This window comes from Cervus canadensis, chromosome X (assembly GCF_019320065.1).
Source record: "Cervus canadensis isolate Bull #8, Minnesota chromosome X, ASM1932006v1, whole genome shotgun sequence".
In the NCBI taxonomy this organism is placed as follows: Eukaryota; Metazoa; Chordata; class Mammalia; order Artiodactyla; family Cervidae; genus Cervus; species Cervus canadensis.
In genome coordinates, this window is record NC_057419.1 from 62,491,417 (window position 1) to 62,519,409 (window position 27,993).

The window sequence follows — 27,993 nt, forward strand, 5'->3', positions numbered from 1 at the left end:
GTCCTAGGATCTTTATAAAGATCCATATTATATTGTTATTTGATTAGATCTTGAGAGGTCATTAGGTAAGTTATAATTGTTATTAAGACTGGGTGAAGCAGCATATTGGGTGCTCCAGGCCTGGGGCCAAAGACCAGGAAGATGAGATTCGTAGGTGGTTAGAAAACCAGTGGGATTAACACAGGGCTATAGGAAACCTAGACTCTGTTCATTAAGAGTGCACATACACTTATGTATTCCCAAAACAAAGTGGAGAAAGCAGATTTAAATGGCATGGAACTCTGGCAGGTTTACTATAACCACCCTGGTGCATGCTCCAGCCTAAGCCAGGTTCCTTCTCCAACCTTGCTTGCTTCATAATGCAGCTTGATACTAGCGGGAGGGCTGCTGTGTCTAACAGGAATGGAAATGGAAACACAGCTTTCCAAAATCTATGGGATATAGCAAAAGCAGTTCTAAGGGAAGTTTAAAGCTGTGCAGGCCTACCTCAGAAAAAAAAAAAAAACAAGATAAATCTCCAACAACCTAGACTACCATCTAGAGGAATTAGAAAACTAAGAAAAAGCAAATCCCAAAATCAGCAGAAGGAAGGAAATAATAATGATCAAAGAGGAAATAAATAAGAGACCAAAAAACACAGTGGAAAAAAATCAATGAAACCAAGAGCTGATTTTTTGAAAAGATAAACATGATTGATATGTTTTTAGCCAGGCTGATCAAGAAAAAAAGAGCAAGAACCCAAATTAAAAAGATAAGAGGAGAAGTAACACTCAGTACCACAGAGGTATAAATATCATAAGATAATTCTATGAATAGCTTTATCTCAACAAACTGGACAACTTAAAAGAAATGGTCAAATTTCTAGAAACATACAACCTTCCAAGGCTAAATCAGGAAGAAATAAGCAATCTGAAAAGACTGACCACTAGTGGTGAAATTGAATTAGTAATCAAAATCCAGGACCAAATCACTTCACAGAGGAATTCTACAAATCATATATTAAAAAAAGAGCTAATACTTATCCTTCTCAAATTATCCCAAAAAAACTGAAGAGGAGGGAACATTCCAAAATTCATTCTACAAAGCCACCAGTACCCTAATACCAAAATCAGACAAAGACACTACAAAAAAATTATAGGCCAATATATCTCTGATGAGAGATGCAATATAGATGCAAAATCCACAACAAAATCATAGCAAACTGAATTCAACAACACATAAAAAGGATCATACACCATGATCAAGTGAGATTTATTTCAGGGATGCAAGGATGGCTCAGTCTTCACAGTCAATGTGATACACAATATTAACCAAAACAGAAGAATGGATAAATAGGCAGTACATATATGCAATGGAATATTATTCAGCCATAAAAACAAACAAAATAATGCCATTTGTAGCAACATGGATGGACCTAGAAATTGTCATAATGAGTGAAGTAAGCCAGACACAGAAAGACAAATATCATATGATATTGCTTACATGTGGTAGCTATAGAAAAGGTACAAAATGAACTTATTTACAAAACAGAGGTAAAACCACAGATACAGAAAACAAACGTATGGTTACCATGGATCAAGGTGAGGGTTAAATGAGAAATTGTAATTGACATATATTACTATATATAAAATAAATAACTAATAAGAACCTATTGTATAGCTCAGGGAACTCAATACTCTGTAATGGTATATATGTGAAAAGAATCTTAAAAAAGAGTGGATATATATATATATATATATGTATAACTGATTTACTTTGCTGTATACCTGAAACTAAAACAGCATTGAAAATCAACTATACAACATAAAATTGTTTAAAAATTTTTTAAAGGAAGGGTAAAAATCACACAATCATCTCAACGGGCTCAGAAAAAGCATTTGACAAAATTCAACATCCATTCATGGTAAAAATGCTCATCAAAGTTAGTATAAAGGGAAATATCTCAACATAACAAAGGTAATTTATGACAAACCCATAGCTAATATCATACTCAACAGAGAAAAAGATGAAAGCCTTTTCTCTAAAATCAAGAATAAGAAAAGAATGCCGACCCTTGTCACTTCTATTTAACATAGTATTGGAAATCCTAGCCACAGCAATTAGAAAAGCAAAGAACAAAATCCATCCAACTTGGAAGGGAAGAAGTAAAACTGTCATTATTTGCAGTGAAGAAGTAAAACTGTCCCTAATTTCCAGGGAAGAAGTAAATCTGTCACTATGGCATGATACTATATATTGTTATTGTTCAGTCAATAAGTTGTGTCTGACTCTTTGAGACCCCATGGACTGCAGCACACCAGGCTTTCCTGTCCTTCACTATCTCCTGGAGTTTGCTCAAACTCATGTCCATTGAGTCAGTGATGCCATTCAACCATCTCATCCTCTGTCACCCCATTCCCCTCCTGCCTTCAATCTTTCCTGGCATCATGGTCTTTTCCAATAAGTCAGCACTTTGCATCAGGTGACAGAATATCTTAAAGTCTCCACCAAAATATTATTAGTTTTACCAGTAAAGTTACAGGATACAAAATTAATATACAGAAACTTGTTGCTTTTCTAGTAATGAACTATCAGAAAGAGAAAGAAAGGAAACAATCTCATTTAAAATTACATCAAAGAATAAAATACTATGAATAAACTTAAATAAGGACATGAAAGATGTATATTATGAAAATTATGAAACACTGATGAAGGATGTTGAAGATGATACAAAAAATGGAAAGACATTCCATGTTCATGGATTGGAAGTATTAATATTGTTAAAATGTCCACACTACCAAAAGCAACTATAGATTTATGCAATCCCTACCATAATTCCCATGACATTTTTCACAAAACTAGAAGAAATAATCCTAAAATTTATACAGAACCCAAAATATCCCAAATGGCCAAAATAATCTTGAGGTGAAAGAACAAAGCTGGAGGTATCACACTCCCTGACTTCCGACTATACTAAAAAGTTAAAGTAATCAAAACACCATGGTACTGACACAAAAAGACACACAGATCAATAGAACAGAATAGAGGATCCATAAATAAACCCATGTGTGAGCGGGCATGATATGTCGCTTCAGTCATGCCCAACTCTACGCGACTCTATGGACTGTAGCCTGCCAGGATCTTCTGTCAATGGTAATTCTTCGGGCAAGAAGACTGGAGTGGGTTGCCCTGTTCTCCTCCAGGGGATCTTCCCCATCCAGGGATCAAAACAGCATCTCTTATGTTTCCTTCATTGGTAGGCGGGTTTTTAGTACTAGCGCCACCTGGAAAGCCCAAACCCATGTAGTTATCATCAATTAATCTATGACAAAGGAGGCAAGACTGTACAATGGAGAAAAGACAGTCTATACAGTAAGCAGCACTGGGAAGTCTGGATGCAGAGTGTACGTGCTTAGTAATGTCTGACTCTTTACAACCTCATAGACTGTAGCCCACCAGGCTCCTCTGTCCATGGGATTTTCCAGGCAAGAATACTGGAGTGGGTTGCAATTTCCTTCTCCAGTGGATCTTCCCAACCCAGGGATCAAACCTATGTCACCACTGTCTCCTGCACTGCAGGTAGATTCTTTATCACTGAGACACTGGGAAATCTGGCTAGCTACATGTAAAAGAGTAAAATTAGAACATTTTGTCATAATATATTAAAAAAAAACCTCAAAATGGATTAAAGACTAAAATGTAAGACCAGAAACCATAAAACTCCTAGAAAAAAATACAGGCAGAACACTCTTTGACATCAATTGTAGGAATATATTTTTGGATGTCTCCTAAGGGAAAAGAAACAAAAGAAAAACATAAACAAATGGGACCTAGTTTAATTTAAAAGCTTTTGCAGAAACAAGGAATCCTTTGACAAAACAAAAAGACAAGCTACTGAATGGGAGAAAATATTTGCAAATGATATGACCAATAAATGCAAGAAGGCAAAATGTTTGTCTGAGGAGGCCTTACAAATAGCTGAGAAAAGAAGAGAAGCAAAATGCAAAGGAGAAAAGGATAGATGTACACATCTGAATGCAGAGTTCCAAAGAACAGCATGGAGAGATAAGAAAGGCTTCTTAAGTGAACAATGCAAAGAAATAGAGGAAAATAATAGAACGGGAAAGACTAGAGATCTCTTCAAGAAAATTAGAGATGTCAAGGAATATCACATGCAACGATGGGCACAATAAAGGACAGAAACGGTAGGGACCTAACCAGAAGCAGAAGATATTAAGAAGAGATGGCAAGAATACACAGAAGAACTTGTACAAAAAAGGTCTTAATGACCCAGATAACCACAATGGTGTGATCACTCATCATACTCCAGACATCCTGGAGTGTGAACTCAAGTAAAAGAAAGTGTTATTTGCTCAGTTGTGTCCTATTCTTTGCAACCCCATGGACTGCAGCCTGTTAGGCTCTGCTGCACATGGGATTCTCTGGATAACAATAGTGGAGTGGATTGCCATTTCTTACTCCAGGTAATCTTCTCAACCTAAGGATCAAAACTAGGTCTCCTGCATGGCAGGCAGACTGTTTACCATCTGAGACACCAGGGTCAAGTGGGCCTTAAGAAGCATTACTATAAACAAAGCTAGTGGAGGTGATGAAATTCCAGCTGAGCTATTTCAAATCCTAAAAGATGCTGCTGCTAAAGTGCTGTACTCATTATGCCAACAAATTTGGAAACTCAGCAATGGCCACAGGACTGGAAAAAGTCAGTTTTCATTCCAATCCCAAAGATGGGCAATACCAAATAATGTTGAAAATACTGCACAAATGCACTCATTTCATGTGCTAGCAAGATAATGCTCAAAATCCTGCAAGCTAGGCTTCAACAGTATGTGAACTAAGAACTTGCAGATGTACAAGCTGGGTTTAGAAAAGGCAGAGGAACCAGAGATTGAAATGTAATCATCTGTTGGATCATAGAAAAAGCAAAGGAATTCCAGAAAAACATCTACTTCTGTTTCATTGACTATGCTTAGATCACAACAAACTGTGGAAAATTCTTAAAGAGATGGAAATTCCAGACCACCTTACCCACCTACTGAGGAACTTGTATGCAAGTCAAGAAGAACAGTTAGAACTGGACATGGAACAAAGAACTGAGTCAAAACTGGGTAAGGAGTACATCAAGGCTGTATATTGTTACCTTACTTATTAAACTTATATGCAGAGGACATCATGCAAAATGCTAGGCTGGATGAGGCTCAAGCTGGAATCAAGATTGCTGGAGAAATATCAACAACCTCAGATATGCAGATACTACTCTAATGGCAGAAAGTAAAGAGAAACTATAGAACCTCTTGATGAAAGTAAAAAGGAGGAGAATGAAAAAAACTGGTCTAAAACTCAACATTCAAAAAACTAAAATCATGACATCCAGTCCCATCACTTCACGGCAAATCGATGGGGAAAAAATGGAAATAGTGGCAGATTTTAATTTCTTGGGCTCCAAAATCGCTGAGGATGGTGACTGCAGCAATGAAATTAAATGACACTTGCTCCTTGGAAGTAAAGCTATAAGAAACCTAGACAGCATATTTAAAAGCAGAGACATTGCTTTGCCAAAAAAGGTCCATATAATCAAAGCGATGGTTTTTCCAGTAGTCATGAACAGATGTGAGAGTTAGACCATAAAGAAGGCTGAGCACCAAAGAATTGAGGCTTTCTAACTGTGGTGCTGGACAAGACTCTCGGGCAGCAAGAAGATCAAAGCAGTCAATCCTAAATGAAATCAACCCTGAATATTCATTGGAAGAACTGATGCTGAAGCTGAAGCTCTAATACTTTGGTCACCTGATGCAAAGAGCCAACTCTTTAGAAAAGACCCTGATGATGGGAAAGATTAAGGGCAGGAGAAGAAGGGAACAACAGAGGATGAGATGGTTGGATGGCATCACCAACTCAATGGACATGAGTTTGAGCATGCTCCAGGAGATAGTGAAGGACAGAGAAGCCTGGCGTGCTGCAGTCCATGGGGATCACAGAGTTGGACGCGACTTAGAGACTGAACATCAACAAAATGACCAATAGGAGATTAATATCCAAAATGTAGAAACACATCATACAACTGAAGATGAAAAAAAAAAGTGAACAATCTGATTAAAAAATGGACAGAAGGCCTAAATAAATATTTTAAAATAAACATACAGTTAGCCAACAGGCATACGAAAAGATGTTCAACATCCCTAATCATCAGACAAATGCACATCAAAACTATAATGAGATATCACCTCACAGCTGTCAGAATGGCTGTCATCAAAAGGTCTGCAAATAACAAATAATAGCATGGATGTGGTGAAAGGGAACCTTAGTACATTGTTGGTATACTAACTGAAACATCTTTAGTTTTCCTCTCATAAAAAGAAAAAATAGGTAAACTTAGACCTATTTAGCAATTAATGTTCTAGTATTTTTTTCTTATTTGAAGTGACCTGAGTATTCAGTAAATTCCCATCATTTAACTTAATTTAGCAAAACTTTAAAGTTAACAAAAATATCTGGAGAACCTTAAGTAGACATACAATAAACCATAATTATTCTTAAAGAGTTCACCTAAAAACTCTTACCTCATTTATATCTACTGGATTACAATTATATTTAGATTACCCATGAAAATTTCATGAGACACTTGACCAAGTCAGCCATCATCCTAAGCTATTTTTCTTGTTGGTTAATTTTATAACAGAGATAATGTGAACTTACTTGACTTTTATAAAGCACAGGTGCAATATAATCAAGACATGTCTGTACTAACTAAACCAACAAACAAATTTTAATACTGAATATTAACTTCAGATTGAATATTTTCCAGATCACCTGAACTTGAAATTCATTTGGGTTAGTTCTTATTACCGTTAGAAATACTTATTTGGAAGCAGGAGACCTGGGTTCATTCCCTGGGTCAGGAAGAGCCACTGGAGAAGGAAATGGCCACCGATTCCAGTATTCTTGCCTGCAGAATCCCACGGACAGAGGAGCCTGGCGGGCTACAACCCATGGGGTCACAAAGAGTCAAACAGGACTGAACGAGTAACACTTTCTTTCACCTTTAAGTCAATTAGAGTTCTTTTATAAATTTAATTTTGATAATACTATCCGAAGGTAAAAGCGTATCATGTATATATTGTATGCGCGTGTGCATGCGAAGTCGCTTCAGTTGTGTCCGACTCTATGCGACCCTATGGATTGTAGCCCTGCCAGGTTCCTCTGTTCAAGGGATTCTCCAGGCAGGAATACCGGAGTGGGTTGCCATGCCCTCCTCCAGGGGTTTTTCCCAACCCAGGGATCCAACCTGCATCTCTTAAGTCTCCTGCACTGGCAGGTGGGTTCTTTACCACTAGGGCCACCTGAGAAGCCCCATATATTGTATGTGAGTGAAGTCGCTCAGTCGTGTCTGACTCTTTGCGACCCCATGGACTGTAGCCCACCAGGCTCCTCAGTCCATGGGATCTTCCAGGCAAGACTACTGGAGTGGGTTGCCATATACACAGACATAAAAAAACAGACACAACTAGAGATCTCATAGCTTCATTTTAAAACTTAGTCATGAATTTAGCTGTTACAACATAACTTATTAGTTTATAAGCAATAGTAGGAATAAGTTAAATTTATTTTCTCAGATGGCTAAGGCTTTCTACTATTTGTGGAAAAGACGTTTACTATTTGTATTTATCCTTGACTAATTATTAAAGAGCCTGTGAATTAGATTCTGGGTGAGGAAGTCTTTCCAGCAGTTTGAGTTTAAAAAGGCCTCTTTTTCCTGTTTTCTTTGGTTTCAAGGTTTTATCTGACTGGTCTAGTTAGGCTCAGCCTCAGGTCATTATGGGCTGTGTTTCCATTTCTGACTTGTACAGATTTGTGAGACAAAGACAGTTGTTTTTAACTCTCCAAAGAACTGGTCTGCCATCTAAATATTAAAAGATTGATTTGTCTAATTACATTTCCTTTAATTTGCTTATTATTGGTCTCTAAATATTAGCTTATACTGTGTGGGCTCAGGTAACCCTATTGGGATGTTTTTGCATATTTAATTAATAATGTCTGAGGGGAAGATTTATGTGTCCTGTCTTATAATATTAGGCAGGGGAAGCATTCCACAGTGAAATAATGGCTATTCCACAATATAATTAGTCAAAAGAGATATCACCATCTTATAAAGCCCATTTAAATATACCAATTTTTATCAACTTCATCTCAATTATGTCAACTTTGTCAACAAAATAAACTCAAAATGGATGAAAGACCTAAATGCAAGACTAGATACTATAAAATTTCTAGAAGAAAACATAAATAGAACACTCTTTAGCATAACCTGCAGCAACATCTTTTTTTTATTTCTCTCCTAAAGTAATGGAAATAAAAGCAAAAATAAACAAATTGGATCTAATTAAACTTAAAAGCTTTGCACAACAAAGAAAACCATCAACAAAATGAAAAGACAACCTACAGAGTGGGAGAAAATATTTGCAAATGATGCAAATAACCAGGGCTTACTCTATAATATACAAAAGCTCATATAGCTCATTATCAAAAAAAAAAAAAAATCAAACAAACCATTCGAATAAATGGTCAGAAGACCTAAATAGACATTTATTTAAAGAAGACATATAGACTGCCAACAGACACATGAAAAGATGTTCAACATCACTAATTATTAGACAAATGAAAATCAAAATAATAAGGTATCACCTCACACCAATCAGAATGGCCATCATCAAAAAGGCTTCAAATAACAAATGCTGGAGAGGGTATGGAATAAAGGTAACTCTCTTACAATGCTTGTGGGAATATAAATTGGTACAGCCAATATGGAGAACAGTATGGACATTCCTTCAAAAACTAAGAGTAGAACTACCATGATTCTGCAATCCCACTCCTGGCATATATCTGGAGAAAACCATATTTCAAAAAGTTACATGCACCCCCACTGTTCATTGGAGCACTATTTACAATAGCCAAGACATGAAACCAACTTAAATGTATGTTGACAGAGAAAAGGATAAAAAAGATGTGTTATATAGTTCGAGAGATAATGAAGGACAGGGGAGCCTCGTGTGCTGTAGTCCACAGGGTCACAAAGAGTCTGACACAATTTAGTGAGTGAACAAAAACAACAAAAACAACATACATGTGTATTAAAATTATATACATGTATATATAACTGGGATTATATATATATATAATGGAATATTACTCAGCCATAAAAAAGAACGAAATAATGCCATTTACAACAAATGGATGGACCTAGAGATTACCATACTAAGTGAAGTAAGCCAGAGAAACACAAATATCCTGTGATATCACTTATATGTGGAATCTAAAAACATGATACAAAATAAATAGATCAGACATAGAAAACAGACTTATGGTTACTAGAGGGGAAGGTGGGGAAGGATAAATTAAGAGTTTGGGATTAACATATACACACTACTATGTATAAAATAGATAACAAGCTTAGCAGAGGGAACAATACTCAATATTTTGTAATAATCTATAAGGGAAAGGAATCTGAAAAGAAATATATATATATATATATATATATATATATATATATATATAAAATTGAATCACTTTGCCCTATGCCTGAAACTAACAAGACATGGTTAATCAACTATATTTCAATGTAAAAAAACTGCCAACTTTTATACCTTTAACTTAGCCTTCATTAGGACTCCATCAACAAAGCTTGGTTTTACAAGAGGTTCAGGAAACCCTCCTTTCTTTTTACCTTCCAACCATTTTATCTACTTTTGTATAAAAGGCTCTGGGATCCCCAGTGAGGGGTTTAGCCAAGGGACTCAGGCCTTTGCATCAATCTTTTAACTTCAACAATTAGCCTAATAGTTGCCTCAAGTAATTGTTGGTTAGGTACCTCAGTGTAATCTTCATCCAGCATTAAAGAAGGCTGGATGCTGAAGAATTGATGCTTTTGAATTGTGGTGCTGGAGAAGACTCTTGAGAGTCCTTTGGACTGCATGGAGATGAAACCAATCAATCCTAAAGAAAATCAACCCTGAATATTCACTGGAAGGACTGATGCTGAAACTCCGATACTTTGGCCACCTGATTCAAACAACTGACTCATTGGACAAGACCTTGATGCTGTGAAAGATTGAGGGCAGGAGGAGAAGGGGGTGACAGAAGATGAGATGGTTGGAAGGTATCACCAACTCAATGGACATGAGTTTGAACAAAGTCCTAGAGATAGTGAAGGACAGGGGAGCCTGATGCACTGCAGTCCATGGGGTTACAAAGAGCCGGACATGATTTAGCAACTGAACAGCAACAACATACATTCATACATACATATATATATATATATATACATATATATATATATTCAACAGGAATAAATAGAGCAGTTTTTTTGGGCCCTTTAATAGTGAGAACCAATATGGGGTCCCTTTGGTCCATCCAACCTTAGGTAGTGTATCAAAATCTTTTGAATCTCATGAATGTCCATTTTATTTATCTCATTTAAAAAAATATATCCCATTTTTTAAAATGGATATACCATTTCTTAATAACCATATAAAGATTTTTATTCTTTTGGGATGAGTCCCTTTAAAATTTCCACCTACTTGGAAACCATATTAACAAACTGAAAGATAAAAACCATATGATAATCTCAATAGATGCAGAAAAAAGCCTTTGACAAAATTCAGCACCCATTTATGATTAAAACTCTTCAAAAAATGGGCATAGAAGGACCCTGTCTCAACAGAGTAAAGGCCATATATGATAAGCCTACAGCAAACATTATTCTCAATGGTGAAAAACTGAAAGCACTCCCCCTAAGATCAGAAACAAGACAAGGGTGTCCACTTTCACTACTATTATTCACCATAGCTCTGGAAGTCCTAGCTACAGAAATCAGAGAAGAAAAACAACAACAACAAAAAAGGAATCCAGATCAGAAAAGAAGAAGTAAAGCTCTCACTGTTTGCAGATGACATGATACTGTACACAGAAAACCATAAAGATACTATCAGAAAATTACTAGAGCTAATCAGTGAATTTAGCAAAGTTGCATTATACAAAATCAATACACAGAAATCACTTGCATTTCTTTTTTTTATTTTTATTTTTTTCATTTCTATATACTAACTGAAAAATCAGAAAGAGAAATTAAGGAATCAATCCCATTCACCATTGCAACAAAAAGAATAAAATATCTGGGAATAAACTTGCCTAAGGAGAAAAAAGAGCTGTATACAGAAAATTATGACACTAATGAAAGAAATCAAGGATGACATAAACATACAGAGAGATATCTCATGTTCCTGGGTTGGAAGAAACAATATTGTGAAAATGAGTGTACTACCAAATGCAACCTACATATTCAATGCAATCCCTATCAAATTTCCAATGACATTTTTCACAGAACTAGAACAAAAAATTTCACAATTCATATGGAAACACAAAAGACTCCAAATAGCCAAAGCAGTCTTGAGAAAGAAGAATGGAGCTGGAGGAATCAACCTTCTTGACTTCAGATTATACCACAAAGCTACAGTCATCAAGACAGTATGGTACTGGCACAAAAACAGAAATATAGGCAAATGGAACAAAATAAAAAGCCCAGAAATAAACCCATGTACTTTTGGGTACCTTATTTTTGACAAAGGAGGCAAGAATATACAATGGGGCAAAGACAGCCTCTTCCATAAATGGTGCTGGGAAAACTGGACAGCTACATGTAAAAGAATGAAATTAGAACACTTCCTAACACCATACACATAGATAAACTCAAAATGGATTAAAGACCTAAATGTAAGACCAGAAACTATAAAACTCTTATTAGAGGAAAACATAGAACACTCGATGAAATAAATCAAAGCAAGTTTCTCTATGACCCATCTCCTAGAGTAAGGGAAATAAAAACAAAAGTAAAAAGGTGGGACCTGATTAAACTTAAAAGTTTTTGCACAGCAAAGGAAACTATAGTGAAAGTGAAAAGTGAAGTTGCTCAGTCATCTCTGATCCTTTGCGACCCCATGGACTGTAGCCTACCAGGCTCCTCTGTCCATGGGATTTTCCAGGCAATAGTACTGGAGTTGATTGCCATTTCCTTCTCCAGGGGATCTTCCCAACCCAGGGATCGAACCCAGGTCTCCTGCATTGTAGACGGACATTTTACCGTCTAACCTGAAACTATAAATCAGGTGAAAAGACAAACCTCAGAATGGGATAAAACAATAGTAAGTGAATCAACTGACGAAGGATTAATTTCCAAAATATACAAGCAGCTCATACAACTCAATATCAGAAAAACAAACAACCCAATCAAAAAGTGGGAAAAAGACCTAAACAAACATTTCTCCAAAGAAGACATACAGATGGCTAACACATGAAAAGATGCTCAACATTGCTCATTGTTGGAGAAATGCAAATCAAAACTACCATGATAAAAAAAAAAAAAACTACCATGATATATCACCTCACATGAGTCAGAATGACTATCATCAAAAAGTCTACAAACAATAAATGCTGGAGAGAGTGTGGAGAAAAGGGAACACTCTTACACTGTTGGTGGGAATGTAAATTGATACAGCCACTATGGAAGACAGGATGGAGATTCCTTAAAAAACTAGGACTAGAATTACCATATGACCCAGCAATCCCACTCCTAGGCATATACCCTGAGGAAACTAAAACTGAAAAAGACACATGTATCCTGCTGTTCATTGCAGCACTATTTACAATAGCTAGAACATGGAGGCAGGCTGGATGTCCATCAACAGATGAATGGATAAAGACGCTGTGGTACATATACACAATGGAATATTACTCAGCCATAAAAAGGAACAGATTTGAGTCAGTTGCAAGGAGGTGGATGAACCTAGAACCTATTATACAGAGTGAAGTAAGCCAGAAAGAGAAAGATAAATATCATATTCTAATGCATATATATGGAATCTAGAAAAATGGTACTGAAGAATTTATTTAGAAGGCAGCACAACAAAGGAAACTATAAGCAAGGTGAAAAGACAGCCCTCAGATTGGGAGAAAATAATAGCAAATGAAGCAACAGACAAAGGATTAATCTCAAAAATATACAAGCAACTCCTGCAGCTCAATTCCAGAAAAATAAATGACCCAATCAAAAAATGGGCTAAAGAACTAAACAGACATTTCTCCAAAGAAGACATACAGATGGCTAACAAACACATGAAAAGATGCTCAACATCACTCATTATCAGAGAAATGCAAATCAAAACCACAATGAGGTACCATTACATGCCAGTCAGGATGGCTGCTATCCAAAAGTCTATAAGCAATAAATGCTGGAGAGGGTGTGGAGAAAAGGGAACCCTCTTACACTGTTGGTGGGAATGCAAACTAGTACAGCCGCTATGGAAAACAGTGTGGAGATTTCTTAAAAAACTGGAAATATGACCTGCCATATGACCCAGCAATCCCACTTCTGGGCATACACACTGAGGAAACCAGATCTGAAAGGGACACGTGCACCCCAATGTTCATCGCAGCACTGTTTATAATAGCCAGGACATGGAAGCAACCTAGATGCCCATCAGCAGATGAATGGATAAGGAAGCTGTGGTACATATACACCATGGAATATTACTCAGCCGTTAAAAAGAATTCATTTGAACCAGTCCTAATGAGATGGATGAAACTGGAGCCCCTTATACAGAGTGAAGTAAGCCAGAAAGATAAAGAACATTACAGCATACTAACGCATATATATGGAATTTAGAAAGATGGTAATGATAACCCTATATGCAAAACAGGAAAAGAGACACAGATGTACAGAGCAGAATTTTGGACTCTGTGGGAGAAGGCGAGGGTGGGATGTTTCAAGAGAACAACATCAAAACATGTATATTATCTATAGTGAAACAGATCACCAGCCCAGGTTCGATGCATGAGACAAGTGTTCGGGCCTGGTGCACTGGGAAGATCCAGAGGAATCGGGTGGAGAGGGAGGTGGGAGGGGGGATCGGGATGGGGAATACATGTAACTCCATGGCTGATTCATGTCAATGTATGACAAAACCCACTACAACACTGTAAAGTAATTAGCCTCCAACTAATAAAAATAAATGAAAAAAAAAAAAAAAGAAGGCAGCAATGGAGAAACAGACATAGAGAACAGACTTATGGACATGGGCAGAGGGAAGGAGAGGGTGAGATGTATGGAAAGAATAACATGGAAACTTACATTACCATATGTAAAATAGATAGCCAAAGGGAATTTGCTATAAGGCTCAGGAAACTCATACAGGGGCTCTATATCAACCTAGGGAGGTGGGATGGGGAGGGAGATGGGAGGGAGGTTCAAAAGAGAGGGGATATATGTATATCCATGGCTGATTCATGTTGAGGTTTGACAGAAAACAAAACTCTGTAAAGCAATTATCCTTCAATAAAAAATAAATTAATTAAAAAAGATTTTCCACCTTGTTGGAAAGAAGTCCCTAGGCTCTCTCCTCAGTTTTTTTCTTTCTTTCCCATTACTTAACCAAATTAACATTAATTACCTAATGCTTTTATTAGCATATGTTAGACCCATTAAGGTGAAGCAGAGACTACAAATAAGGTTTGCTTAAATTAAGGGAGCTCTTAGGTTAGTCACCTAAGTTCTTAGGTAAATCCATCTTCTAATTTGTTTTTTTTTTTTTTTTTGCCATAGGCACCAGTAAAACAGCTGTTTATAAAGAGAGCTTCCTAAAAATTTACTAATTTATAGTTAATTTAATTAGATTAACTTTAGTAAATTAAATCAAATTTAGTAAATTAAAGGCCAGATGGCTTGTTATAATAAGTAAACTTTATTCTAATTTATAATTTACTAAAAGCCAGATAAACAATCCATTATCTGGCCTTCAATGATTAGTATATAAATAGCAACTTGAACCAAAAAGACGCAAGAGGAATCCCAACAAGAAAGTACAAAAGCTGTAGCTTTTAAATATCTTAATAGTTTATTCCCCAAAATAGCCTATGAAAGTTAAGCTTTTGGGAGTTCCCTGGTGTCCTAGTGGTTAGGATTCCAAGCTTTTACTGCTGTGGCCTGGGTTCAATCCCTGGTCAGAGATCCCACAAGCTGTGCAATGTGGCCAAAAGAAGAAAAAGAAAAAAATTGTTGCAGAAACCAGTACTCAAGAAACCAAGCACCACACTCGGAGAGTTGGAGAACTCAGGTTTATTACACTGGCGGGCCCAGATGAGTTAACACTCCAAGCTCTGAGCCCCGAACAAAGGGGTTACAGAGCTTTTATACACTGCTGCTGCTGCTGCTAAGTCGCTTCAGTCGTGTCTGACTCTGTGTGACCCCATAGATGGCAGCCCACCAGGCTCCTCCATTCCTGGGATTCTCCAGGCAAGAATACTGGAGAGGGTTCAGACAGGCATAATTAAGCAGGTTTGCAGGGGCTGGGTGATTGCAAAGAGAAGGACAAGGGTGAGTGAGATAAGCTCCAGTTCCTAGTATTTTGAGTTCCCACTTTCTGAGACTACATGACTTATGTGATCCACACTTTGCAAGGAGCAAGCTGAGTTACAGAGGCAGAAGGAGCAGGGGGTTATGTAAAATTTTAACTTTTCCTCTTCAAATGTAAAGGTTTTTGTCATACAGGTAGACACATTGAAGGTTAAGATGACAAAGGTCCCTGAGAGTTGGCACAGCCAAACAAAAAGACTACTCAGGATCCCAATCTATTTGACTGGTTGCCAAATGTACATCATGTGTGTACCTTCTGGATGGAAGAGATCAATCTCTAAACACAGGAAAAAATGCCTAAGTAGATCAGATAGAATATTTACATCTCAAAGACAAAGGGAGAGAAATGCAAGTTCCCTCTAGAAGGGTGTTTGTTTCTTTAATGTTTTTTAGGGAAATTAAATAAATAGTCTTGTTTAGGCTTCAGAGACAAAGCAAAGCAGGCCTCTGATCTTGCTTCTAAATTGCCTGGACATCGCCCTGACTGGGAGTCATTGCCTGCTGTGAATGCAAGACTTGTGGAGATCAAACCAGTCAATCCTAAAGGAAATCAGTCCTGAATATTCATTGGAAGGACTGATGTTGAAGCTGAAGCTCCAATACTTTGGCCACCTGATTCGAAGAGCTGACTCATTAGGAAAGACCCTGACGCTGGGAAAGATTAAAGGCAGGAGAAAAAGCGGAGGATAGAGGACAAGACAGTTGGACAGCATCACCAACTCAATGGACATGAGTTTGAGCAAGTTCTGGGAGGTGGTGAAGGAGAGGGAAGCCTGGCATGCTACAGTCCATGGGGTCACAAAGAGTCAGACACGAGTGACTGAATGACAGATAGGATGGGGGAAGAATTTTGAGATTGTTGAGCCCCTGGAGGGGGCCTGGCCAACCAAGCCCCAGGCTTAACAACATTTCAAGTTTTACAAGACAAAACAAACAGCATTAACATGAATTGGTCAGAGATTGATGATGATATCAGTTTGTGTGCTGGAATTATAAACAGGAACCCAAACTGCAATCTTTGAAGTCTCACCTATGGAGCAGATGTGCTGCCTGCGACATTTTCCCAGTTGGGACTCCAGATGTACTGTGACATGGGGATTCACAGCACTGTTTAAGTCTGGATGTTGGTCAAAACCCAATTTGGTGATGTATCCTCTGCTCCTTCTATTTCTCTTTTCTTTTAATGTTAGTATATTGAAAATAAGCTAGATAATTCTCTATAAATATTTGCATTATTTATTTGTGTATAGCAAGTGACTTATTTTGTTAACAAATCTTTTGAACCTGAGACAAAAGTACACTTAGGTTATATAAGGTTTTCACAAAAACTGGGTCCTTGGCTAAGAGGAGACTCTGCCTTGGGCCCACCGGTGTAGTGCATTCCACTATCTGCATTGCCCTTCTGAGTGAGTTTGTTTGCCAGAATGCGTGGCTACAACAATTGGTGCATTGGCTGGGAAACTCCTCACTTTGAGGAGACAAGTCCCATTTGGGACTACTTCGAGGCCTTGCAGCTCGAATCTTCTAGAGGGGGGAAGGTGCCTCATCCTTCTGGAAGGATTCTGCTTCTCAATGCCCAGACCTTTCATGTTAGCAGGTAGTGGATGGCAGCAGGGGAACTGAGCACTCAGGTGAGGAGGAACCCACCCATTAGGGTGGAAGAAGGGGCTTGATCACCCCCCTCGGAGGGACCAGAAGGGGCACGGACCCACAGGAGACTGGAACAGGCAGGTGGCAGCAATTGCTTGGTACACAGGTTGACGAGCGTGTTAGGGCTTAGGAAGGAAATTTGTGAATGTTATTTAGGAGGTGGTATCCACGCCGTCTTGGGGAAAATTATTACCAAGCAATTGCCAGGGGACTGTTAGGAGAAGAAACTTGGTCTTTGTGTGCTTGTATTCTGCCCTCCCTGAGGAGGTGTCCCATATGCTGTGAAATTCTTGACCACCTCGGAATCGTCAGGCTAGAAGGAGGGGGATACATAAGTGAGTACGAATTGGCTTTTCCTGAGACGACCTGGGACGTGGGATATTTAACCCATCTGTGTTTTCATCTGCACCTGATCAAGCCCACCAAGCCAGAATGGACTTTAAAAGTTAAGGGAGAAACAGTCTTGGACCACGTGGTGTACTGGTTCAGCCATGCCAACTGGCACGCTGATCCTCCTTCTCCCTCTGGGATCTGGCAGGTAAGGCTCTTCTCACCCCAATTAGGAACAGTAATATAAGTGTTTCATTGAATGGAAATATCAGAAGTACATAGGGTACCGAGAACTTTATAGACAGAATGAAAAGAAAAAGTAGAAAACGGTCTGAGAAGATAAGCAAGATGGGAGGAAATGAATCTAAGGCAACTGTATTGGAGTGCATGATTAAAAATTCAAAGAAGGGATTTGGAGGAGACTGTGGGTTGAAGATGACGCCTAACCGCCTCCACATATTTTGTGAGGTCAAATGGCCCCCTGTGGGAGTAGGATGGCCACCAGAGGACACCATGAACTTAAAAATAGTGGCAGCAGTCTATACAGTAGACACAGGAGAGCTGGGATACCCGGATCAATACCCATATATTGACTCATGGCTAGGGTTAGCTCAAGACCCTCCTCCTTGGACAAGGTTCTGTATCCAGAAGGGAAAAGGGAAAATATTAATGGCACAAAAATTGACTGATGATAAAAAAGAAATTCTACATGATTTGGACGGGGATGACCTGCCCTCTCCCCCTTACTGAATGAGACACTCCTGCCACCCAGTGCTCCACCAGGACCGGAGACTGCCTTAATGCCCAATCCAGGGCCAGGTGAAGTTCCTGCAGCAGCCGCTGCTCCTCTGCCAGCTCTCCCAGAGATCTTAGAGCCACTGTTTTGGCAGGCTCCAATCCAAGCAATGGAGACCTCTGGTCAACACCCCCAGGATTCCACCTCAGGCGGATCTCCTAGATTGTATCCACCTCTCCCAGTGAGTACTCATGGGAAGGGGGAAGAAAACACAGGAATTAGAGGCTGTGTTCCACCAAAGAACAGGGGGAAAGACCCCTACTACAGATGCCCCTCAGAGAGCTAAAACAGCCTCCGGTTCAGGACACATGTGGGCACTACCATCAGCCCCCTGTAGCCTATTATTACCAGCCATTTTCCTCTACAGATATGTTAAACTGGCAGAGACACACTCCACTGTACTCGGGGGAGCCACAAGCCATGATTAGGCTAATGGAGACTATTTTTGGAACCCACTGCCCTACATGGGATGACATAATCCAACTAATAGTCTCCATTTTCAGCAGAGGAAAGACACAGGATCCTAACTGAGGCCAGAAAATAGTTAAGAGAAATGGCACCTGAGGGTAGTGCAAACCTGCAGTGGTGGGAAGAACTAGCCATCCCTGATGAGAGGCCCAATTGGAACTGTAACACAGAGGAAGGGAGGGGCCACCTGGAGAGATACTGGGAGGCTATTTTACAAGGCCTCAAGAGGGGGCCCTAAAACCTATGAGTATGGCAAAACCCTCTGAAGTAATTCAAAGGGAAAGTGAAACACCCTCTGAGTTCTACGAAAGACTGTGCGAGGCCTATAGACTTTATACACCAATAGATCCAGAGGCTGCTGGGTCTCAGATGGTGATAAATGCAGGCTTTGTGTCTCATGCCTACTCTGAAAATGTCAGATGGGGGGATACCAAGTGACTCATGAATTTTTATACATCCCAGAATGCCCAGTACCTTTGTTGGGAAGAGACTTGCTGTCTAAATTGGGGGCACAAATGACATTTCCCCCCAACAAAAGACCCATTCTTCGAGTGGGCTCAACCACCTATTACTCTTCCTCTCGGTAACCCCTCAAGATGAATGGAGATTGCACGATCTCCCGGAAGGAAAACCGGACAGGCTAAACGGTCAAGAGAGAGAGTTAATTCAACAATTCCCTGAGGTCTGGGCGGAAGACAACCCCCCCATCCCCCCGCCAAGACTTGTAAAACAAGTCCCAGTGGTAATAGAACTCAAACCCGGTACAATTACATCAGCACCCGCCTTGGGCCTGCCAGACCTTGCTAAGCCATTTACTCTTTACGTGACTGAAAAGGACAAGGTGGCTATGGGAGTGTTGTTCCAGACTATGGGGACATGGGACAGACCTGTGGCTTATCTCTTGAAATGGCTGGACAATGTTGCCATTGGGTGGCCAGGATGCTTACAGGCAGTTGCTGCGGTTGCCTTACTGGTTTGGGAGGCAACCAAGCTGACTTTGGGCCAAGATTTGATCATAAAAGTCCCGCATGAGGTCAACAATCTCCTGTGAGGGGACCCCCATAAATGGCTGTCAACATCCCGGATTACTCAATACCAGGGACTGTTATGTAAGAACCCCCATGTTACTATTGAGCCTTGTCAGACCCTGAATCCAGCCACTCTCCTTCCTGTGGGAGAGGGTGGGCCCTCACATGATTGCAAGGAAATCCTAGAAGAAGTTTACGCCAGCAGACCTGACTTGAGAGACCAGCCAATCCCGGATCCAGATTTGGTCCTGTACACCAATGGCACCAGCCTGGTGAAACAAGGACAAGGACTGTCAGGATGTGTAGTAGTCATGGAAGAAACCATCATTGAGGTTAGCTCTCTGCCATCACACTGGTCTGCTCAATGGGTCAAACTATATGCTCTAATCCAGGCCCTCAAGCTGTCAAAAGGTAAGACAAACATTTACACAGACTCCAGGTATATTTTTGCTACTTGACTTGTACATGGGGCTTTATATAAAGAGAGAGGTCTTCTGACAGCCAACAGAAAGGACATTGAAAACAAAGAAGAAGTCTTGACTCTATTAGATGCTGTATGGGAACCTGAAAAGGTAGCAGTGATGCATTGTTGGGGTCACCAAAAGAAAGACACCCCACAAACATGGGGAAACCGACTAGCAGATAAAGCTGCAAAACATGCGGCTGAGAAATTTGGGGCTGCTGGTGGGGGATCTATCAGAACCTTTGTACTCTCAGAAATGCCTGAGTTAACTTTGACTCTCCCACCATATACCCTGGCCCAAGACCAGCTGGCTGAAGCAGAAAGGGCCACCAAAAATGAAAAAAGTCAATGCTGCCCATGGACATAAACTAAAACCTCCAGGAATACAGTTACAAGGCACTCTAAGTGGACTTTAAACCCTGCCAACACTTAAGGTATGTACCTTCTCAGGATGGGTGGAGGCCTTCCCTACTCGAACTGAAAAGCAAATGAAGTGGCTCGCTGTCTGCTTCGAGAAATAATCCCCAGATTTAGGCTCCCAACCAGTATAGGATCAGACAATGACCCTGCCTTTGTAGCCGACTTAATTCAACAGGTAAGTAAAGCTCTAAATATCAAGTGGAAATTACATACGGCATATAGGCTCCAGAGTTCTGGGATGGTGGAATGAACCAACTGGACACTTAAAAGGGACACTCTCCAAGTGGATCATAGAGACTGACTGCTCCTGGGCGGACTTGCTCCCAACGACTCTGCTCAGACTCAAGATGGCCCCATAGTCCCATGGCTATCCTCCGTATGAAATTGTGTATGGGAGACACCCTCCCATAATAAAACAGGTGTCAACAAATTTGCCTCAGGAAAGAGGAGACGAGATTTCACAGCAGATGGAACAACTGGGTAAGGTAATAAATGAGGTAACTAAGTTTGTACAAGAAAGGGTGCTGTTCCCCCTTGGGGAACAGATTCACGAATTTGTGCCCAGGATCAGGTGTGGGTCAAGGACTGGAAACATGACTCCTTGGCCCCACATTGAAAGGATCCATAAACTGTTGTTCTAACCACCCCTATGGCAGTTAAAGTTGCAGGTGTCACTCCCTGGATCCACCATATGAGGGTGAAGAGAGCATACCACACAGACCTGGAGGGTGCCGAGTGGACTACACAAAAGGACCCCACTGATCCCCATGAAACCAAGATCATCTTAAAGAAGAAAAAGAGATGAAGCTCTATAATCAACTGCTGCTATAAGGACTTGCCGGTATAATCTTGAGATTAACCATAGTTTCAGCACAAGTAGGGACCTGTACTATAATTAAAGTTAAATGTGTATATATTCCTGATTTATCTGGCAATATGTCAGCCACCCTAGATAACATGAAAGGTCAGGTAAAAGATACGTCTGATGATAATCTTCCTTTTTGGACTTCGGTCCTATCTTGGGTGAAGGGTGATTGGTGGAAAACTATATTTACCATTGTTATAGTTGCCTTGATACTTCTGGTCTGTGGACCCTGCATTTTACAATGTATTATGAACTTTGTAACCCAAAGGTTGGTGTCGTTCTCCCAAATTGGCAGTTGGAGAGCCAGGGTGCAATATATCCCTATGAATGATGCTCATACTATGAGTTAAGAGCATCAAAAAGGGGGAATGAAGGAGGAAACAGAACACGCTCCATCTTGAAAGCAGGACTTCATCATGGGCCAGACTGTGGACTTTGAGCTATATGCCCAGTATCTATGGAAACGACATACCAACTGGAAAACCAGGCCCCCTGGATGGAAGAGCCCCAGGGCTCCTACCTAGACTCTCCATTGCCTAAAAGAAAATCCTAATTATCTGTGTAACTGAATAGAATCAAAAATTCTATTATGCTTATTGGGGTATGACGACAGGCCTATTGATAATTGTCCACTGTTAACTACCTAGACTTAAGGCATATGAATCACGGGTTAACTTTGAGTGTATCTTTCTTTTCCTTTGTTCAACTAGTTTCAGGGAATTTGGGGAGGTGGGTTTGGGCACGTACACTTAGGGTATATAAGGTTTTCACAAAAACTGGCCAGGGTCCTTTGCTAAGGTGAGATTTTGCCTTGGGCCCACTGGTGTAATAAACTGCACTGCACTGTCTGCATTGTCCTTCTGAGTGAGTTTGTTTCCTGGAATGCATGGCTATAACACTGACACCAACGCACTAATTCCTCATAGAGTTCAGGAGAAGGAAAGAAGTGTGCTCTAGGTCCCTTTGTGGTCACCAAAACAGTCAACTGAAAATAAAGCACAACGTGAAAGTTGAGAATTATGTTTTATTTGGCAGCTTTACTGAGGAATATACCCTGATATGACAGTCTCTCAGATAGCTCTGAGGGAGTGTTCCAAAGAAATAAGGGAGGAGCCAGGATATATAGGAGCTTTTAGAGGGAAAATCTACAAGTAGTAGAATATCAAAAAACAGGGATCTCAAGTTAATGATCTGAGAGCTTTTCTCTGAATGGGAAGATTCCAGAGTCTGGGCCCATTGAATTCATTACTGTATATGCATCTGAACTATCCAGGGTTAGTATCCTGTATTTTTCCATCCAGAGTTCTCTTCAGGGGGCACTGTGGGGACAGGGCGGGGGGCGGCAGCAGTGACTGATAACTTCATGGCTGCAACAGCTTTTGTTTACTGAAATAGCAAGTGACATCCTTTGTCTACACGTGTTACAAAGTTTGTGCTCACTCAGTCATATCTAACTCTTTGAGATGCTATGAACTGTGGCCCACCAAGCTTCTCTGTCCATGGGATTTTGCAGGTAAGAATACTGGAATGGGTTGCCATTTCCTGCTCCAGGGAGTCTTCCCAACCCAGGGATCAAACCCATGTCTCCTGCATTGGCAAGCAGATTTTTTACAACTGAGCCATCTGGGAAGCCCTACAAATACAACAAAATATTACAAATATTGCTTTATGTATTTTCTAAAGAAGTTAAGAGAATAAAGAAAAAAAATATAGCATTTTTATATCAACCTTATTTTTCATTTCTGGCTCTTCATTTCTTCTGGTGCATTCAGGTCAACATGTGGTATCATATCTTTACTTCAATATCCTTTATTTCTGATCCCCCATTCTATGTGCTGCTTTATTCTATATTTTACATTTCTCTATGTGAAAGACCAAATATACAATTATATAGAACTTTATATAATACTATCTTAAATCAGGGAAGAAATTAGGAATTATACCATTCATTATAATTACCTACATATTTATACTGGAATTCTCTGATTTGATGTCTGGATTTAAATTATTCTGTAGTTTCCCTTTCTTGCAGCCTGAAGAACTACTCTTAGTATTTCTTGTGAATCAGGTCTGTTAATATATTAGTTTTCTATTGCTAATGTAACAATTTACCACAAACTTAATGACTTAAAACAACACAAATTTGAGACTTCTATTTCAAAACGGCAGAGTAGAAAGACGTGTGTTCATCTCCTCCTATGAGCACCAAAATCATGACTAACTGTTGAACAACCATCGACAGGAGGGTGCTGGAACCTACCAAGTAAGATACCCTACTTCCAAAGACCAAGAGGAAACTGCAGCAAGACAGCAGAAGGGGCACAATCATGATAAAATCAAATCCCATATCCAACAGGTGGGCAACCCAAACATTGCAAAACAGTACCAAAGAACTTCTCCCACCGTTGTGAAGATTCTGAGCCCCATATCAGACTTCCCACCCTGGGGATTCAGCAAAGGGACTGGGAATCCCTAGGGAATCTGACCTTGAAGGCCAACAGGATTTGATTACAGGACTTCCACAGGACTGGGGAAAACAGACTCTATTCTTGGAGGGCACAAACAAAATCTTGCATGCACCAAGACACAGGGGAAAGGGGCAGTGACCCCACAGGAGATTGAACCAGACCTACCTGATAGTGTTGGCTAGTCTCTTGAGGAGATGTGGGTTGGCAGTGCCTTGCCGGAGGGACAGGGGCACTGGCAGCAGCAGTCCTTGAAGGTGCCCCTGGGTGTAAGTCCTCTTGGAGATTGCCATTAACCCTACCATGGAGCCCATATGTCCCGGGGTTGTATTGCCTCAGGCCAAACAACTAATAGGGAGGCAGCATGTCCCCAAGGGAACATTTCATGCAAACATGGGTTCGATAAAGGACAGAAATGGTATGGACCTAACAGAAGCAGAAGATATTAAGAAGAGGTGGCAAGAATACACAGAAGAACTGTACAAAAAAGATCTTCACTACACAGATTATCACGATGGTGTGATCACTCACCTAGAGCCAGATATCTTGGAATGTGAAGTCAGGTGGGCCTTAGAAAGCATCACTATGAACAAAGCTAGTGGAGGTGATGGAATTCCAGTTGAGCTATTTCAAATCCTGAAAGATGATGCTGTGAAAATGCTGCACTCAATATGCCAGCAAATTTGGAAAACTCAGCAGTGGCCACAGGACTGGAAAAGGTCAGTTTTCATTCCAATCCCTAAGAAAGGCAATGCCAAAGAATGCTCAAACTACCACACAATGGCACTCATCTCACACGCTAGTAAAGTAATGCTCAAAATTCTCCAAGCCAGGCTTCAGTACTACGTGAACCGTGAACTTCCAGATGTTCAAGCTGGTTTTAGAAAAGGCAGAGGAACCAGAGAGCAAATTGCCAACATCTGCTGGATCATCAAAAAAGCAAGAGAGTTCCAGAAAACCATCTATTTCTGCTTTATTGACTATGCCAAAGCCTTTGACTATGTGGATCACAGTAAACTGTGGAAAATTCTGAAAGAGATGGGAATACCAGAACACCTGACCCACCTCTTGAGAAACCTATATGCAGGTCAGGAAGCAACAGTTGGAACTGGACATGGAACAACAGACTGGTTCCAAATAGGAAAAGGAGTACATCAAGGCTGTATACTGTCACCGTTTATTTAACTTATATGCAGAGTACATACATCATGAGAAACGCTGGGCTGGAAGAAGCACAAGTTGGAATCAAGATTGCCAGGAGAAATATCAATAACCTCAGATATACAGATGACACAACCCTTATGGCAGAAAGTGAAGAGGAACTAAAAAGCCTCTTGATGAAAGTGAAAGAGGAGAGTGAAAAAGTTGGCTTCAAGCTCAACATTCAAAAACTAAGATCATGGCATCTTGTCCCATCACTTCATGGCAAACAGATGGGAAAACAGTGGAAGCAGTGTCAGACTATTTTTTTGGGCTCCAAAATCACTGCAGATGGTGATTGCACCCATGAAATTAAAAGACGCTTACTCCTTGGAAGGAAAGTTATTACCATCCTAGATAGCATATTAAAAAGCAGAGACATTACTTTGCCAACAAAGGTCTGTCTAGTCAAGGCTATGGTTTTTCCAGTGGTCATGTATGGGTGTGAGAGTTGGACAGTTAAGAAAGCTGAGTGCCGAAAAATTGATGCTTTTGAACCGTGGTGTTGGAGAAGGCTCTTGAGAGTCCCTTGGACTGCAAGGAGATCCAACCAGTCCATCCTAAATGAGATGAGTCCTGGGTGTTCATTGGAAGGACTGATGCTGAAGCTGAAACTCCAATATTTTGGCTACCTCATGCGAAGAGTTGACTCATTGGAAAAGACCCTGATGCTGGGAGGGATTGGGGGCAGGATAAGAAGGGAAGGACAGAGGCTGAGATGGCTGAATGGCATCACCAACTTGATGGACATGAGTTTGAGTAAACTCCGGGAGTTGGTGATGGACAGGGAGGCCTGGCGTGCTGCGATTCATGGGGTCACAGAGAGTCGGACAGGACTGAGTGACTGAACTGAACTGAACTGATGACCCCACTCATCAGCAGATAATTGGATTAAAGCTTTATTGAGCAAGGCCCTGCCCACCACAGCAAGACCCAGTATTTCCCACCCAGTCCCTCCCACCAGGAAGCTTTCATAAGCCTCTTATCCTGAACCACCAGAGGGCAGACAGAAGAAGTAAGAAGAAACACAATCCCACAGCAGTTAGAATGAAAACTATGTTACAGAAAGTTAACCAGGATGAAAAAACAGAACCTTATGTCCCAGATGAAAGGACAAGATAAAACTCCAGAAAAATAACTAAATGAAGGGGAGATAGGAAACCTTCCAGAAAAGGAATTCAGTATAATGAGAGTGAAGATGATCCAGTATCTTAGAAACAGAATGGAGAAGATGCAAGAAATGTTTACCAAAGACCCAGAAGAACTAAAGAACAAACCAACAGAGATGAACAATTCACTAGAAGGAATCAATCCTGGAATAACTGAGGCAGAAGAACAGATAATTGAACTGGTAGACAGAATAGTGGATATCACTGCTACAGAACAGAATATAGAAAAAAAGAATGAAAAAAATGAAGACAGCCTAAGAGACCTCTGGGACAACATTAAATGCACCAACATGGGCGTTATAAGGGTTCCAGAAGGAGGAAAAAGAGAGAAAGTTTCTGAGAAAATATTTGAAGAGGTAATAGCTGAAAACTTCCTTAACATGGGAAAGGAAATAGTCAACCAAGTCCTGGAAGCACAGAGAGTCCCAGGCAGGATAAGCCCAAGGAAGAACACACCAAGACACATAGTAATCAAAATGACAAAAATTAAAGACAAAGATAAAATATTAAAAGCAACAAGAGAAAAATGACAGATAACATACAAAGGAACTCCCATAAGGTTATCAGTTGATTTCTCAACAGAAACTCTACAAGTCAGAAGGGAATGGCATGATATATTTAAAGTGACAAAAGGGAAGAACATACGACCAAGAATACTCTACCTAGCAAGACTCTCATTCAGATTTCATTCTAGATAAGCAAAAGTAAGAGAATCAGCACCACCAAACCAGCTTTACAAAAAATGCTAAAGGAACTTCTCTAGGCAGGAAACACAAGAGAAGGAAAAGATCTACAGAAAATAAATCCAAAACAATTAAGAAAATGGTAATAGGATCATGTGTGTGTGCTCAGTTGCTTCAATCATTTCCAACTCTTTGCGACCCTATGGACTGTAGCCTGTCAGACTACTCTGTCTATGGGATTCTCCAGGCAAGAATACTGGAGTGGGTTGTCACGCTCTCCTCCAGGGAATCTTCCCAACCCAAGGATTGAACCAGCATCTCCTGCCTCTTCTGCATTGCAGGTGCATTCTTTATTCACTGAGCCACCTGCGAAGCCCAATGTGTGTGTTAGTTTCTCAGTCATGTCCAATTCTTTGTGACTCCATGGACTGTAGCCTGGCTGTCCATGCAATTCTCCAGGCAAGAACACTGGAGTGAGTTGCCATTTCCTTCTCCAGGGGATCTTCTCAACCTACAGATTGAACCCAGGTCTCCCACATTGCAGGCAGATTCTTTACCATCTGAGCCAGAAGGGAAACCTAAAAATCTTACTGGAAGATTGTGTGTGTGTGTGTGTGTGTGTGTTAGTTGCTCAGTTGTGTCCCACTCTTTTGGGAAGACCCATAGGATCATATATATCAATAATTAACTTAAATGTAAATAACCCTATATGCAAAACAGAAAAAGAGACACAGAAGTACAGAACAGACTTTTGAACTCTGTGGGAGAAGGTGAGGGTGGGATGTTTCGAAAGAACAGCATGTATATTATCTATGGTGAAACAGATCACCAGCCCAGGTGGGATGCATGAGACAAATGCTCGGGTCTGGTGCACTGGGAAGACCCAGAGGAATCGGGTGGAGAGGGAGATGGGAGGGGGGATCGGGATGGGGAATATGTGTAACTCCATGGCTGATTCATGTCAATGTATGACAAAACCCACTGAAATGTCGTGAAGTA

At 40.2% G+C, this 27,993-nt stretch overlaps 1 long non-coding RNA gene across 1 annotated transcript in view; it reads right to left on the minus strand.

The window, feature by feature from the left end:
- LOC122435243 overlaps positions 1-27,993 on the minus strand; it is a 216,029-nt gene that overhangs the window by 153,925 nt on the left and 34,111 nt on the right. The window lies entirely within an intron of this gene.